Raw genomic sequence first — 14,488 nt, forward strand, 5'->3', positions numbered from 1 at the left:
TTTTTGACCTTAAAATCTCATTCAAATTTTTATATCACTTTCCACTCTAACTCTTCCTCATCATCCAAAATAGATTTAATTCTCTATTTTCCATTAAAAAACAAAAACAACAAAAAGATGAGCACAAACATAAGAAACAGTAAAACACAGAAGGAGCATTAAAAGGTAGGATGAAAATATAGCTGAAAGCAAGAAGCTTAAATGTCAAGAAACAACATCGGTAAACAAAAATTCGACCCAAAAAAATTAATTTTACCATCGTAATGTCGACGTAAGACAGAAAATAAAGATAATAAATTATTTAAATTCTATTTTGTTTGTTATTGAATCATTAAAGTGCATATTAATTAGTAATTTGAATGGAAATTTGTTATTTTTGGCAAAATTTAAGAAAATAAGCTTGAATGAAACTGAGAATCAGGTGAATTTATAGACAAAATCATGAAATTTGAGCATTTTTGGATGTGAAAATTCAAAAATTAATTTCCACAAAATTGAAAATTTTTCTACTTTTATCAAGCAAATATTGAATTTTATACCAAAAATAAAGCTTTTAAATATTCTCACGAATCACAAAAAAATCCTCGCGTTTTAAGCTTAATATTGACATAAGTCTGTCAATAAAGAATTTCAATTGAAATTTCATAATGCATATACAATATCTGTTAAAAAGCTTCTCAAAATTTTTTCCTAAATCCTTAGATTCGCTTTCAGAATTATTGACTCATATTAAAGCTTTGAAATTGAGACTTAAAAAAAACAAAAAAAATTTTTTCCAAGAACAGTAAAATAACACCATTTAAAATAAAATCCACATTGTATCTGACTTTTCATCACAAGCCTCAACAAAAAGGTAAGTTGAGATGAAATGAGGTTCATAATGGAAGGATCTAGAGTTACACAATAATATAATAAGTTGATGAAGATGAAGGAAAAAAGATCAAAAAGAAAGGAAAAAATTTTCAACAATGAAATTTAATTTATCAAAAGGATGTGTGTTGGAGTTGAATATGTTTATGATTTTCTTAAGAGTATTGCTTTCACAATTTTTTCTGGTAAGGAAGACGGTCTGGAATTGTTTTTAGGGATTTGTTGCTAATAGCTACTTGAGCAACCCGTTTTGATAACATTAAGGCACACCTCTGGGCACTACAATTACTTTTTTAAGGTTTTGCTGCTAGAACGACGAGGTCAAATGTCTTGTCATTGATGATTTTGATGTGATAGACAACGCGTGACATGAGCAACTTGTGTGTCGCGGCATATTAGCGTCCCTTCAAAGATGCTTGGAAATGCGATGAATCGGGTGCCGTATGCGATTTTGTGATACAGCCAATTCAAAGTTCAAGTCGTTTGTAGATTCTCAAACTCATCAGCTATGAATGACTCAGAGTATATCAATGCAATGAGCTTAGCCTCAATTTGTGCATCGTAAATCACACAAACCAATGAAATATGACTAGAACAATAAAAAATCCATCCAAAATCCGACAAGACTTTCCTGAGGATCGAACCCAGATCATTACAATCAATTGTCCAACACTCAAACCACTCCACCACTGCCTCCATGACCTCAACAAATCAAACAAATCAAATAGCTACATTACTAAATTATGCAGTGCCAAAACAGACTCAAATCTTCCGTTTTAAAAAGAACAATACATAAAAATTTGCACAACAAAGTCTTTTCCGACATTCTATTTACTGCTTACACACAACAATCTCTCTTCAAAGGAACAAAATAAGATAAAATATTTGCAGAAACATGTAAAAAAGCATATTGTTGATATTAATAGAAAGTCAGTAAAAAAAGAACAGTATTCAAGAATGAATAAAGAACTTGAAATCTCGTTCATGACTTTGTGAGGAGAAAAAAATTCATTTTCTAAAAATATTTAAATCTTTGATCCTAAAATTCCTATTCATAAGGATTTTTAGTGAAGAGAATTAAGTCTATAAGCATCATGATTCTATAAATTTATGTGTTTCTGTATGGACTGTATTGTTATAAATGGAACAGAGTTGGCAGGAATTGCTATGGGAGTTCAAATGGCGCTTCCACTGGGGTCAGAACCAACAGACAGACGGCGTAGATAGGTGAATGATTAGGTCCAGCCTGTCATGAGTGTGACTTGAGGTCAAATTTGATAGATGCCGTATAAAAGTTAATTAGCTGGTCCAGCCGTCGTGAGTGTGGCTTGTGGTTCAATTACCGATCCTAATCAAGCTTCAGGCTAGAATCACACAAGAACTTTTCTACACCATGTTCTTCTCGGGATTGCTCTATTACAAATTGAGTCATTCATTTTTGTATCAGGTTTGTGTATTTATCATCATAAAAAGGCAATAAAATCAAAAAAAAAAATGCGTGAAGACCATCGCTAATATAATACAAAAACAACTCAAAAATTCCACAAAAGTCATCCGCAATCAGCCAAATGCCGTTAAACTTTAATCATTATTCAGTTAAACAAATTGATAAATAAACAAGTCTGGATTTCTTAAGAATTAATAAAGTTCAAGGTTATTGACTTATGCTGAATCAACACAAGGTTATCTTTGTTACTCTCAACGTGACAAATCCAACGTCAACTTTCATTCACAAGATTATTTGACGCGGTCTTATCAAAAATTTATGGCCTGTTAAATTATGAGGTCATTTGTTTTGATTTTAGAATCAAATTGTATTGATTGAAGTTTTAATTGCACTCAAAAAATGTTTGTTAGGTTTGGTGGAGATTGTGAGATAGCTATAATTATTTTGAGGGATAGGACAAGGGGGAAGGGGGCGTTGGTTAGGTTTGAATTTTGAGTTTCGATCACAAAAAATTGGGGTTAAGAGGAAGAGGTGGTGGTGTTGAGTTGAGGATTTTCATCAAATACTCAAGCGAATCGGATAGCGAAAGTGGGAAGGATGAGGTTGTGACCAGTATTGGCAGCATCCCAATGTGGAGGCACATCCACTATGGTCCTAATACTATTGGAGTCGACTCCATTTTTTTGGGAGACGACTCCATTGTGGAGGCGTCCTCTTAGAATCCAGACTCCCAAAATTCTGCTAACTCCGCAAGCCGTGACCACACAACTACCACATCCCTCCCTTCACCTCTACCCCCTATCCCACCTGGATACACCATTGAATTCTAAACTTTAAGATATTCTATTCCAAAAAATAAATCTAAATATCAACTTTAATTTGATTTATTAAGCTTAATTATTCATTCAAAAAGCGAAAAAGCATAACTCATAAGGCGCTTAATTAATCAACATTTTGAGGAATTTCATGAAGAATTTTTTTGTGTCTGAGGAAGTGAAAGAATTCACAGACGCAATAACAGGTTGAGTTTCTCAAGAATTTTTGTTTGATTTTATTTTTAAACATACACAGCGCATTGTTGTTGACAAAACGTGTAACACAAAAAAATTAAGCAATCATCTTCAATCAAGACTTAAAGGTTAGATCTTCTAAACTTACGCAAACCGCATTCTTGTGCACAATTAAAGTGCAAAAATTAAATGATAAAAATTTCTGCAATAAATTAATTTCGAAATGAGAAATTATTGTTTTGCGAGCATTTCCTCTCTTTGAGCCAATAAAAATTTGATTTTTCATCACCAAGTCACTTCTTCTTCATAACGAGGCACACCATTGATGTAAAACCCTATTATATTCACCAAAAGCTCTTCATTATAAGGTGAAGGTCTTCGTTCATTCATTATATTTTAATTTAAAATTTAATAGCTTAAGATGTTGTAATGCTTCGAGTCTCATTTTTTCTCATTTCAGTTGACTTTTTTTCTCTTTGATTTTAATTTAAACAAAAGACTTTGATTCTTTTGCTGGGCTTTAAGGAGGGTTGAATGTTGTATTTAGAACATGAGGAAAGGTATGGATGTGGTGGTGAGTATGAAATTTAATTGAGTGATTTAATTGAAGAATCTCAAAAAATAATTGAATTTTCATTAAAATTTAATAGGGTTCAAATTTGCAGCTTCAGACAGAAACTGCCAGGCCTGCAACCTTGGACGAACTGTAAGGTACAACTTAAAACTGCAGGACCTGCGAATCTAAAATGCAGGAAATGTAGTTCTGAGGCTCATGATTAACCCTAAAATTAACAAAACTCCTAAACTAATTCAAAGTTCCTAGTCGACTCAAAATTTGTATGCAAAAGTTGACTTGAGCAGTCGAGTCGACTGCATATATTGAGCTCTGGACTAATTTTCAAAATTTTTTTCTACACAAATTTGCATGTTTTTGAAATAAATAATTGCCTTTCCAAGAAAAAAAAAAGTTATTATTTTCAAACATTTTTTTCTCCATCGCAAAGTAAATCGTACCTTTTAATTTCCTCATTTTATTAAACAAACAGAACATCACGTAATGCAAAAAATATATAAAAGAGATTTCGATCAAGACCATTTATTTTCTTTCGAATCGTAAAAAAAACGCAACAGGTAAGACGAAGAATAAGAGAATTGGAAACAGAAACGGAAGTGATATGCAGCATATTGATTTTTATACAAAGGTTTCGTAATATTTCAATGGCTCGTGTCGAATTTTTTCTTTTTTTGGGATGTTGGAAATGGAAATTAATAATAAATATTGAAGGAAATTTGAGAAAGAGCTTTAAGAATTTTGATGCTTTTTTGAATTTTTCTTTAAAAATTTATGCTTTTGAAGCTCAAAACTGACTTGAATTTTAAAAAGATTCCATTTTAAATGCCAAATCAAATCAACTTTAGGTTCTGAATTTTGAACTTTGATAAAAAAAAAAAAACAAGAAAAAACAAAATGGCGGATCCCGTCTCACCTCAAAAAGTATTTTTCAATTTTCATGAATCTTATTTAAAATTGTAATCAAATTAATTAAGTTTTCATAAATTCAGGATGGCAACAATTAAAAATAATACACTTTATGGCTATAATCTGCATATTCATAGACTTATTTGCCTTTTAAAATTTCCTTTAAAAAACAAAATGGCGGATTTCAAATTTTCCCATCATTTTACTTTAAAACCTTTGCTTTTACCACAAAAACAACTAGAGACATCAGAAAAAATCTCAAACCAGACCACAGAACAAAAAATCTCATAATCCACAAATTAATTCAATCTCAATAACCGTTTATTGCACTCACATCTTATCGTTTCAACACTCAACAAAACCCCATTAAAGATTAAAATCTGTTCAGCTATATTATTTTTGGTTTTACTTCAATAAACTCAAATGCACCTCACATTTCTGCTAAAAATAATGCTTTTATTATATACTTCACACATTCTGTTACACTTTCATCATCATTAATAATAATAAAAGTTGAATTAAAATACATCCATTTAGCAGATGTAGAAGGTAATCATGACTGAGTAAAAAGTGAAACTACGCACATAACAATTTTATTTAATTTTCCTTTTAAGACATTAATACAATTAGTTGAATGAAAATAGGGTGTACGTTTGGCTTTTGGATATCTTTATTGGGATTTTTGCATTATCATTGGGGGGTGGATATGGAATCAGGGGTGTAGATAGAAGCTTTTTTGAAGGGGGTTTGATATTTTTGTGAACAGAACTTTAAAATTTAAGAAGAGTTTGGAATTTTCCTCAAGAATAACTAAAAAATTGAAAATTTTTGTTCAAAAAATGGGAAGTTTTGAACCCTAACCCCATCCCTCATCCTTCCGGATACCCAATCCAGGCTGCGCGTTAATGTAACTTGATGCTTTCGGTAGATTTTTTGGAATATTGTTTAATTTCTCGGAATTATTATTAACAACAAAAAGTTAATTATTTCCACATTCCTATGATATCCTATACAATATACCCAAAATAACTCATTGTCCCCAAAATAGAGCTTCTATAATAATCCCTCAAAGCTTCTTTTTACCTCGTTAATTTTCCACCTGCTCATTCATTATTAAATTTGTCTACTACAAGCTTTATCAAAGATTGTAACATATTTTTACATTCACCCCGAGCGACACACTGAAAGGCTCACTGAATAAACGAGAACTCAAAGTCGACTCGGATTTTTAAGGAATCCAGCCGATTTGAGCCAACTTTTGAAAATAAAATTAAAGTCGATTTCGAGCTTTAAGATGAACTGCATTTTTCGCAGTAAAAATCAGCCGCTACAGAGTCGACAGACCAACAGACCAACTTCGAGTCTTACTACTAATACTACAACATAGCGGTGTCCTAGCTAATACATATCTACAGCTCGGGATCACCAGCAGCATCCTGAACAGGAAAATATGTTGTTGAACAATTTAATAAACATTAGCATCATCGACCGATTTTTATGAGAAAGGTAAAGTACCTCAAAAGCAAAATAATGTACAGTACCCAAAAAATGTAACTATTAAAATCTGATACTTTACGATCCTTAAACAGACATAAAATTTTTGCTCTCTCAAGAGAAACTTTTTTTTCAACTTTTTTCCCATGAGTAGATGAAAAAATTATGGGAGGAAGAGGGAAAGAAAAATCGTTGAAAACAGATATTTATACGTTTTTTTTTCCTGTAATAACCTTTGGGGTATGTTTGCAGAGCTTTAGAAAAAAAAATAATGATGTTTGGAGTACAGCAAAAGACAATGAAACTTACAATATGATACATGAAAGTTGTAAAACAAGCTTGGCTGTTTGATGATTACTATTCGTCCATTTAGACGCATTTCCTCATACAAAGTGTTGATTTAAGGATTCTGGAATGATAAGAAATAATTGAAAATGTTAGTAAATTATTTTAAATTTTGATTGATTTAAAAATTCAAAATGGCGGATTTTTCTCACTTCGAAAAGTAATTTAGCGATTAAAATCAGCTGGTATTGAATTTTTGCAATATTTTTTCGAATTCTGCTTCAAAATAATGGCAAAAGTGAGAATGAGTAGACTTTACTTCAATAAATTGAATAGTTCAAGAGTTATTAAAGATTAAAAATTTATTAAAAAAACAAAATGGCGAAATTCATTCTTTCGGCAACTCAAAAACACAACATAAATCTACCCAAAACACAATAAACTCTCAAATATTGAAAAGCACACCATCTAAGACAGAAAAAAATCTCTCAAAAGCCTCACTTATTCCATCTCACAACGAAAAGTTTAAAACAAAATATTTTTCAATCCTCTTCAAATTTCATCCAAAAAAGAAAACTTCCGTATGTCAGCAACCGTGGCTACGCTTAATGAAAACATTGTTTATGATAATAATGATAATGATACCGACGGTAAAGTTTTGTTTCTACAAGAAAAATAATAAATAAGCCTATCCCATGAAATTTATAAATCCTATTTAATTTGATGCTTTAAAGCTGATTTGCTTGTTGTTTATGTAATGGAAATTTAAACGGATTTTCATAAATATTTTTGCGCATTTAGGATCAAAATCTCGTAAAATGACGAACCAATAAATCCATAAATCTTCGCACTCAAACATCACCTTGTTCAAAAAAATCACAAGCAAATGATTAAAGCTGAAATAGATTAATATAATCCCTCAGCCCATTGTCGATCACCTTATTGATGTACAAATCGATTTAATCAATCAAATAATACACACTTCTCAATAAAAAACAACACAAATGCTTGTAGACTTGTTCAAGATTAACTAATGATAAATAAATAAATCATTTTGTATCTTGACATTATTGCGATGAGAATTTATCACACACCTCCACCATACAAACTCACTTTGCCAAGGTAAAAAAATATGTGATAAAGAAAAAAATGAAAAACATTTTTTTTCTGGTTGTTGAATTTGAAATTAACTGAATAACTTTGTTTGGTTTACTCTCACACAGACGAAAAGGAATTTCTTTAAATATTCAATTGAGTTTGTAATCCAGTGAATTGAAATAATGTGGAGTTCATAAAATATGTAATATATAATTTTTATAATAAAAAAAGGATGAAGATTGTGACTCAGGGTTGTTGTAGGGCAATGAATTTATAATTTAGTTCATATTTAACGGATTAGAATTAGCTCTACATTAAATTAATATGATCATACATTAAATATGGTCTTGTGGCATGCTTTACTAATTTTCAGTAATCAGGGTGAATTCAGAAGCAATTGATGAGAGCAACGCTCCACTTGGTCAAAGCATCGTTCGACTTGGTCAAAGCATCGCTCGACTTAGTCCAAGCATCGCTCGACTTGGTCAAAGCATCGCTTGACTTAGTCAAAGCATCGGCGAGTCTTAGTCCAAGCATCGCTCGACTTGGTCAAAGCATCGCTTGACTTGGTCAAAGCATCGCTCGACTTGGTCAAAGCATCGCTCGACTTGGTCAAAGCATCGCTCGACTTGGTCAAAGCATCGCTCGACTTGGTCAAAGCATCGCTCGACTTGGTCAAAGCATCGCTCGACTTGGTCAGAGCAACGCTCCACTTGGTCAAAGTATCGCTCGATTTAGTCAAAGCATCGTTCGACTTGGTCAAAGCATCGCTCGACTTAGTCCAAGCATCGCTCGACTTGGTCAAAGCATCGCTTGACTTAGTCAAAGCTCGCTCGACTTTCAAAGCATCGCTCGACTTTATCGACTTGATCAAAGCATTGCTAGACTAAGCGTTCGACTTGTTCAAAGCATCGCTCGACTTGTTCAAAGCATCGCTCGACTTTATTAGCTAACAAAGTATTCCTACCTAAGATGTCAACGTATTTAAAATTCTGCAAAATCCCTACACAGATGTTCCCTCTAGCCACACCAACATTCCACCCCTGTAACAATGTAACTAACAGTAATATTATAATATTCACTCTACCTTTTTGAAATCAAATAAAACGTCGTGCAACAAGGTAAAAGACACTCATGATGTGTCTGTTTTATGTGAGCAACCATTAAAAATATTTTATGATGAAAAATAATTCCATTTTTTACACACTTGCTCTTTCTTATTTTTATGATATATCACATGCATTTGCATTCATCGTACATTTTTTTAATTGTGAATACCACTGCAGTAATGCAATATGATGAGAAAAAGGAAATATATATCATAATAACAATGTAGTGCCATTATTAAACATTGTTGAGAGTGTATTGTTCAGAAGTTTATAAATAGACGGAAAAATACAATGTGCTTTCGCATCAAAGCTCATATTTTTCTTATACAACTTCATTTCACAATATGATACGAGGTGAAGCATTTTTCAATAACTTTTCAAATGCAGTTCAATTGTTAGTTTTTAAGTTTGTAAAGAAGTAGCTTACTGCAAGCTTATTGTTTATTGGATTTGAAAGGATTGAGATCATTAGGATTATAAGGTATCTCAGCTACTGAAATACCTTATTAGATAATTATGAGATTTATAGGTAGATATCAATGGCAATGAGCTATTGTTTGAAACAAGAAAATCAATTTATTAATAATTAAGTTAATTATAATCCAATCCACGTTTCATTGAGATCAGTTTTTGCAGTCAAGAACAAAACTTGCAATTTCAATAAAATTACATCTGAATCAACTTGGTTAGAGCACCGCTCGACTTGGATAGAGCTCCGCTCGACTTTATTAAAGCAACGCTCGACTAGGTTAGAGGTCCTCTTGAGTTGGTAAGAATACCGCTCGACTAGATTGGAGCACCGCTCGACTATGTAAGAGTATCACTCGACTCGGTTAGAGCATCGCTCGACTTGGTTAGAGCTCCGCTCAATTTGAGAACTCGACTTGGTTAAGCACGCTCGACTTGGTTGAGCATCGCTCGACTTGGTAAGACACCGCTCGACTTGTTAGAGCAACTTGATTCGAAACAGCTTGCAGTAAGATGCAATGTTTCCCTGACGACACCGTGACGGCTGATGTCTGCTCATTTTTACGATGAAAAATGAAATATCTCGAATCGTGTTGTTCAAGACTACTTAAAAATATAAGAATCTCCTGATCCTTATAACAACAATAAGTTCCTCGCATTTCACTTATTTCTGTTTTAGTATTCCATCCACCTACATTCACTTCCCGCCCTCAATATTCAATCGTCTAACAAATTTCACAAAAAATTCATTCTCATTCACGAGTAATGAAGAATGGATACGGTCAATAGCATAATTCTTTTTTATGGTTCTTGATGCCAAACAAACAAATATTTGCCATTCGGATAGCAATTTCTTCCATCATTCACAACCTCATTTTTTCTTGCTATGTTGTTCTATTCGCACTCGAGATATTTCCATTCTATCGCTTTCCTCATACTTTCCTGAACGGTATTCACATTACATTACTCAAGACCAACCGCACCAATTTAACTTCGTCTACATTTTAAGTTCATCTATTGAATCAATATTGCTGCTTTGTTTGATTTTATGCAGTAAAAATAAATAATTTTTATAGAATGGGGGTGGGGAGTGGAAAATTGAAAATCTTGTTTGGTTTTATGGACAAAGTACTTATAAAGTTTTATATACCAGAAGCTTCTTACAACTGTTTTTTTTTTGTTCAAATCTAAATTTTATTGAAACAGGATATTAGGAGGCAATGAGCTTTTTGGAGTCTTTTTGACCTGAATATTGAATTTTGACATTTGGAATTCTAGTTGCTACAAGTACGGAGTAGTAGCAGATAGTAGTTAATTTGGGGGATCGGGAAAGTGGAAATCTGACTCCACAGTCGACCATTGGTCTATTGCATACAGTCTCGTGGTATCTTATGTGTCACAAAATGAACTATAGGTGACCGAACTCTTTGCAAACGACTCTGTTTGAAGGGTAGTGTCCCCACAACCAGGATAGAAATGGCAAGGCTAACAACCTACCATCTCTGAGCCCAACATCTCCAAAGAACCAATTGAAGATGGTTCCATGAGGAATCAACATAGTTATCTCAAAATATTGTCTTATTTCCATTAAATCAATACAAATTCAACCAAATTTTGATATATTACAAGATAATATTTTTAAAACAATAATGGTTTATTAAAATTTTTACTCAAAAACAGCTTGAAGCTTTAACAAATCTATTATGTAACTTATTGCTTACAAATTTCATATTTCGTAAAACTTTATGACGCAAAAAAATATTTCATAACAATTTCAATAAATCTTAAATTGTTTTAAGAATATCTGTCGTGATTGTAAAAAAATTGAAGTAAAAATTGTTGTAAAATTTTTCATTTTGTAACTTTGTGAAAATTCGTCAATAAATTTACTTTATGAAGATAAGAAGTAATTGATTGGAAACAGTAAGGGATGTCAGCAAGCATAAAATGTTTTAAATATTTGTCAAAGGTTGAAGTTGACTTGAACTTGACATGTCAAGTTGACTTTTCTGATTTTGTAGACGGTAAAGGCTCACTTGGACGACCTTAAAAGCCTTGGAATGAGGATGTGAATAAAGACAGTATTCCCAAATAGTACATCATGTTCACTTGGGTCGGCTGGATCGCCGTTTTTACGATAGGACGAGAAATTGCCTTAACAACAACGTGACATCGAATTTCGATTAATTTTGACGGCGAAAATTGGAATCCCCGACTTAAAGTTGTACTTGATATTGGAAATTGGCAGATAGGAGCCAGCTTAAGGCGACATCTTAGGGAGACCATAGATCCAGTCATGGGTTAACGAAGTAAGTTGATTTTCCATTCAAAGTCAATTCGACTTTTACCACTGATAGTTAACAATGACAAAAATTAATACAGCAAATACCAAATTTGAGTTATTTTTACAACTTTTCTTCCAAATCAAAGAAAACCCTAAAAAAATCAATAAATTTTTCAATATTTCACTTTGTAAAGAATTTGTCAAGTCCTAAAAATAACATTTAACAAGTGAAAAAGAAAAAAAAGTTTCTTAACCTCATTGAAAAATTTACTTTGATAAACCCCAAAATATTTCACACAATAAAAAAAAAAGCTTTTGGCATCGATAAATCATGAATGATTAATGCGATTGATGGATAAGATGAAGAAGTTGATAATCTTTATCTAAATATAAACCCCATAAAAATTTCCAACAATATCCATTGAATTTCCACGAATAATTTGAATATATTTAAATAATTTTTCAGAATTTTGTTGACAAAAAGAATTTGATTTAGATTATTTCCATGGAATCGACATGCTCGAGTTGAAGCATATGACAAGTGTTTTGTTTTGATTAAATTTTTTATGTCAAAATTTTGGTACAAAAAAATTTCAACAAAAATGTGTTTTCAAATAAAAAATAAAGGAATTTATCAGGCGTAGAAAGCTCAAGGAGCGGGAGCTCCAGGCAGAGGAGAGAGAGCCCTAACGAGGAGGAGCACCGAATGAGCCCTAGCTTCTGGAGAGGAGGAGACACCCAGACGAAGAGCGAGGAAGTCCCAGACGAGGAGGAGGAGCTCCAGGCGAGGAGGAGCACCAGGCAGGCGAGAAGAGCGAGGAGCCCAGGTGAGAGAAGAGCCAAGCCTCGCGTCGGGGTGTTGCAACCGATATTTTTTTAAAATCTTGAGTTTTATTCTAGATTCTCCTTTCTAGTAGTTGGATCATGCTCCCTGACTACGTCTCTGACATACCTCATTTGCAATCAAATCCCTCAAATCTTAATTAAACTCTCAATCTCAATTTGAGAGCTCCTCACATGCGTAACACATAATTTTAATCCATAAGTACCTAATTGATCCTTCAAATCAAGCAATTTCCAAATCTCTGCCACACTTTTTATTTATCCCCAATTCTCAATCAAAATTACTACGTATCAGGAAATTGAACTCGGTCTTAAAATTGAAACTGTACTGAACTGTAAGTGGGCCTTTAAACACTTCAAAAGTACTTAAAATATCATACGATATAAAAAGAATTTTTATCAAGTAATGCGCATTTCAAAAATAACTAGTCTTGTTCTGGTTAAAATTAGATTTTAGTAGTGACTACCTAAGGCTGGTTGACATTCTGAATTATTTATTGTTTACTGAAAAAAATTAATTGCGTTGAACTTTTGATTGTTGATGGAGAATTTCGCTCATCAAAGCTATCATTTTTCATCTCTCAGGTTGGATTAATTAACGACCAAGTTGAACAACAATGTAAAACTATCCAAGTATTTTCATATTTCCATAAATTGGATATTCCTCAATTCATTAAACAAAAAAAAAGAACTTTTAACCATAGTGGAACATAAAAAAAATACTTTGAATTCTCATTTTACAAGCAATTAATTAGTTTCATAAGCTGTGAAACTCAACTTTTGTTACAGAAATTCAAGTTGGTGGAGAAACAATTTTTTTCACTTGAAACTATTTTTTTTTTTCTCCTATCTATTGCCAATGCGAGGGTGTAGATAGTTACTAACGATGATAATAAATACAATCGTGTTGGTATGTGAAGTGTTTCAATGCTTTTAAAGCCATAGAAACGCAAAAATCGAATGGGGTTGGGAGGGAGGAAGCGCAACAGTTGTAGCAAATAGAGAGAGAATTTTCTATTTGAATAAATTAGATAGAACTGTATGAAGTTGGTGATATTTATGATGATGATAATGCTTAGTGTCCTGGATATAGAGTTGGAGTTGAGGGGCTTCTAAGTATTTTAGGATGAATTCGAGTGAATACAATTGAAATTCTAAATATATAGACTGAATTGGTCATTATAAATTCAAATGATTATGCAATGGTGGGCATCTTATGTGTCATGACACTGCTGTGACACGGTGCAATTCAGTGACAGATTGCTGTGCTGCGCTACATTGCTGTGCCATGCTACATTTTTGTGGTATTGCTGTCATGTGCATTGTGCCATTACATTGTTGTGCATTGCTGTGCCAGTACAGTACTGTGCAACGGCACGGTTGCCGTGATATGTCACGGTGCATTGCTGGAACATTGAATTGTTGTAACACGGTAAATTCGGTGCATTGGTAGTACACGGTGCATTGCAGTGTTATGTCATGGTGCACTGCTGTGCCGCGAACATTTGCTACGTCTAAGGTGTGCCGTGACGCAAAATAGGTTTACCATTACTGCTTTATTGCTTTAAATTATGAATTCTGGTTGAAATCACAATTAAATTTCAGAAAAAGCGAATTTCGCATCAGCTGTCGACCACCTAAGTCACATCCAACACTAACTACCCCTTCCAAAAAATCCAACATCTTTTTCTGCACGGCAATTAATCTCGAAAAAATAAAACCTTTAAATGCAAATTTTGTTGACATTTTTATCATCTGTTTCTATTTTTACATCTTCGTAATTCGTGCGACAAAACAAAAACAAATTTTTATTTTTAATAAAGCAAAAGTTAATTTTTTTTTGTAGAAGAGGAAGGAAGAAAATCAAATTAAAGAAAAACTTTTCCTTATCATTAAACTCAGACTTAACAGCTCGTTTACATAAATTTACAGATTTTTTTTTATTTTCTTCAGTCCATAAACAGCAAAACGCCTAAAAAATTTTATTAGGATTTCTCTGCGATCTTTTTTTCCTTCGTTTTGATTTCAGTTGGAATTATTTCTGTCATGTTAAGTGAACCGTAAGAGCAAAAGCTGCGTTTAAACTTAGAGAATGTTTAA

At 32.8% G+C, this 14,488-nt stretch overlaps 1 protein-coding gene across 9 annotated transcripts in view; it reads right to left on the minus strand.

Annotated features, from left to right (window-relative positions):
* The window catches only part of LOC139088871 (high affinity cGMP-specific 3',5'-cyclic phosphodiesterase 9A-like), a 78,033-nt gene that overhangs the window by 33,225 nt on the left and 30,320 nt on the right, over positions 1-14,488 (minus strand). For 8 of the 9 annotated variants that reach the window (XM_070638197.1, XM_070638195.1, XM_070638194.1 and 5 more), the window contains one exon: positions 6,611-6,710. The gene's annotated coding sequence lies outside the window, so the exon portion shown is untranslated. Of the gene's footprint in view, positions 1-6,610; positions 6,711-12,594; positions 12,688-14,488 lie in introns of those variants that run through there. The other variant, XM_070638200.1, reaches the window with a different exon arrangement.

The sequence above is a fragment of the Chironomus tepperi genome, unplaced genomic scaffold, assembly GCF_022539635.2.
Source record: "Chironomus tepperi strain 1889 unplaced genomic scaffold, CSIRO-AGI_Ctep_v1 contig_171, whole genome shotgun sequence".
Classification (NCBI taxonomy): Eukaryota; Metazoa; Arthropoda; class Insecta; order Diptera; family Chironomidae; genus Chironomus; species Chironomus tepperi.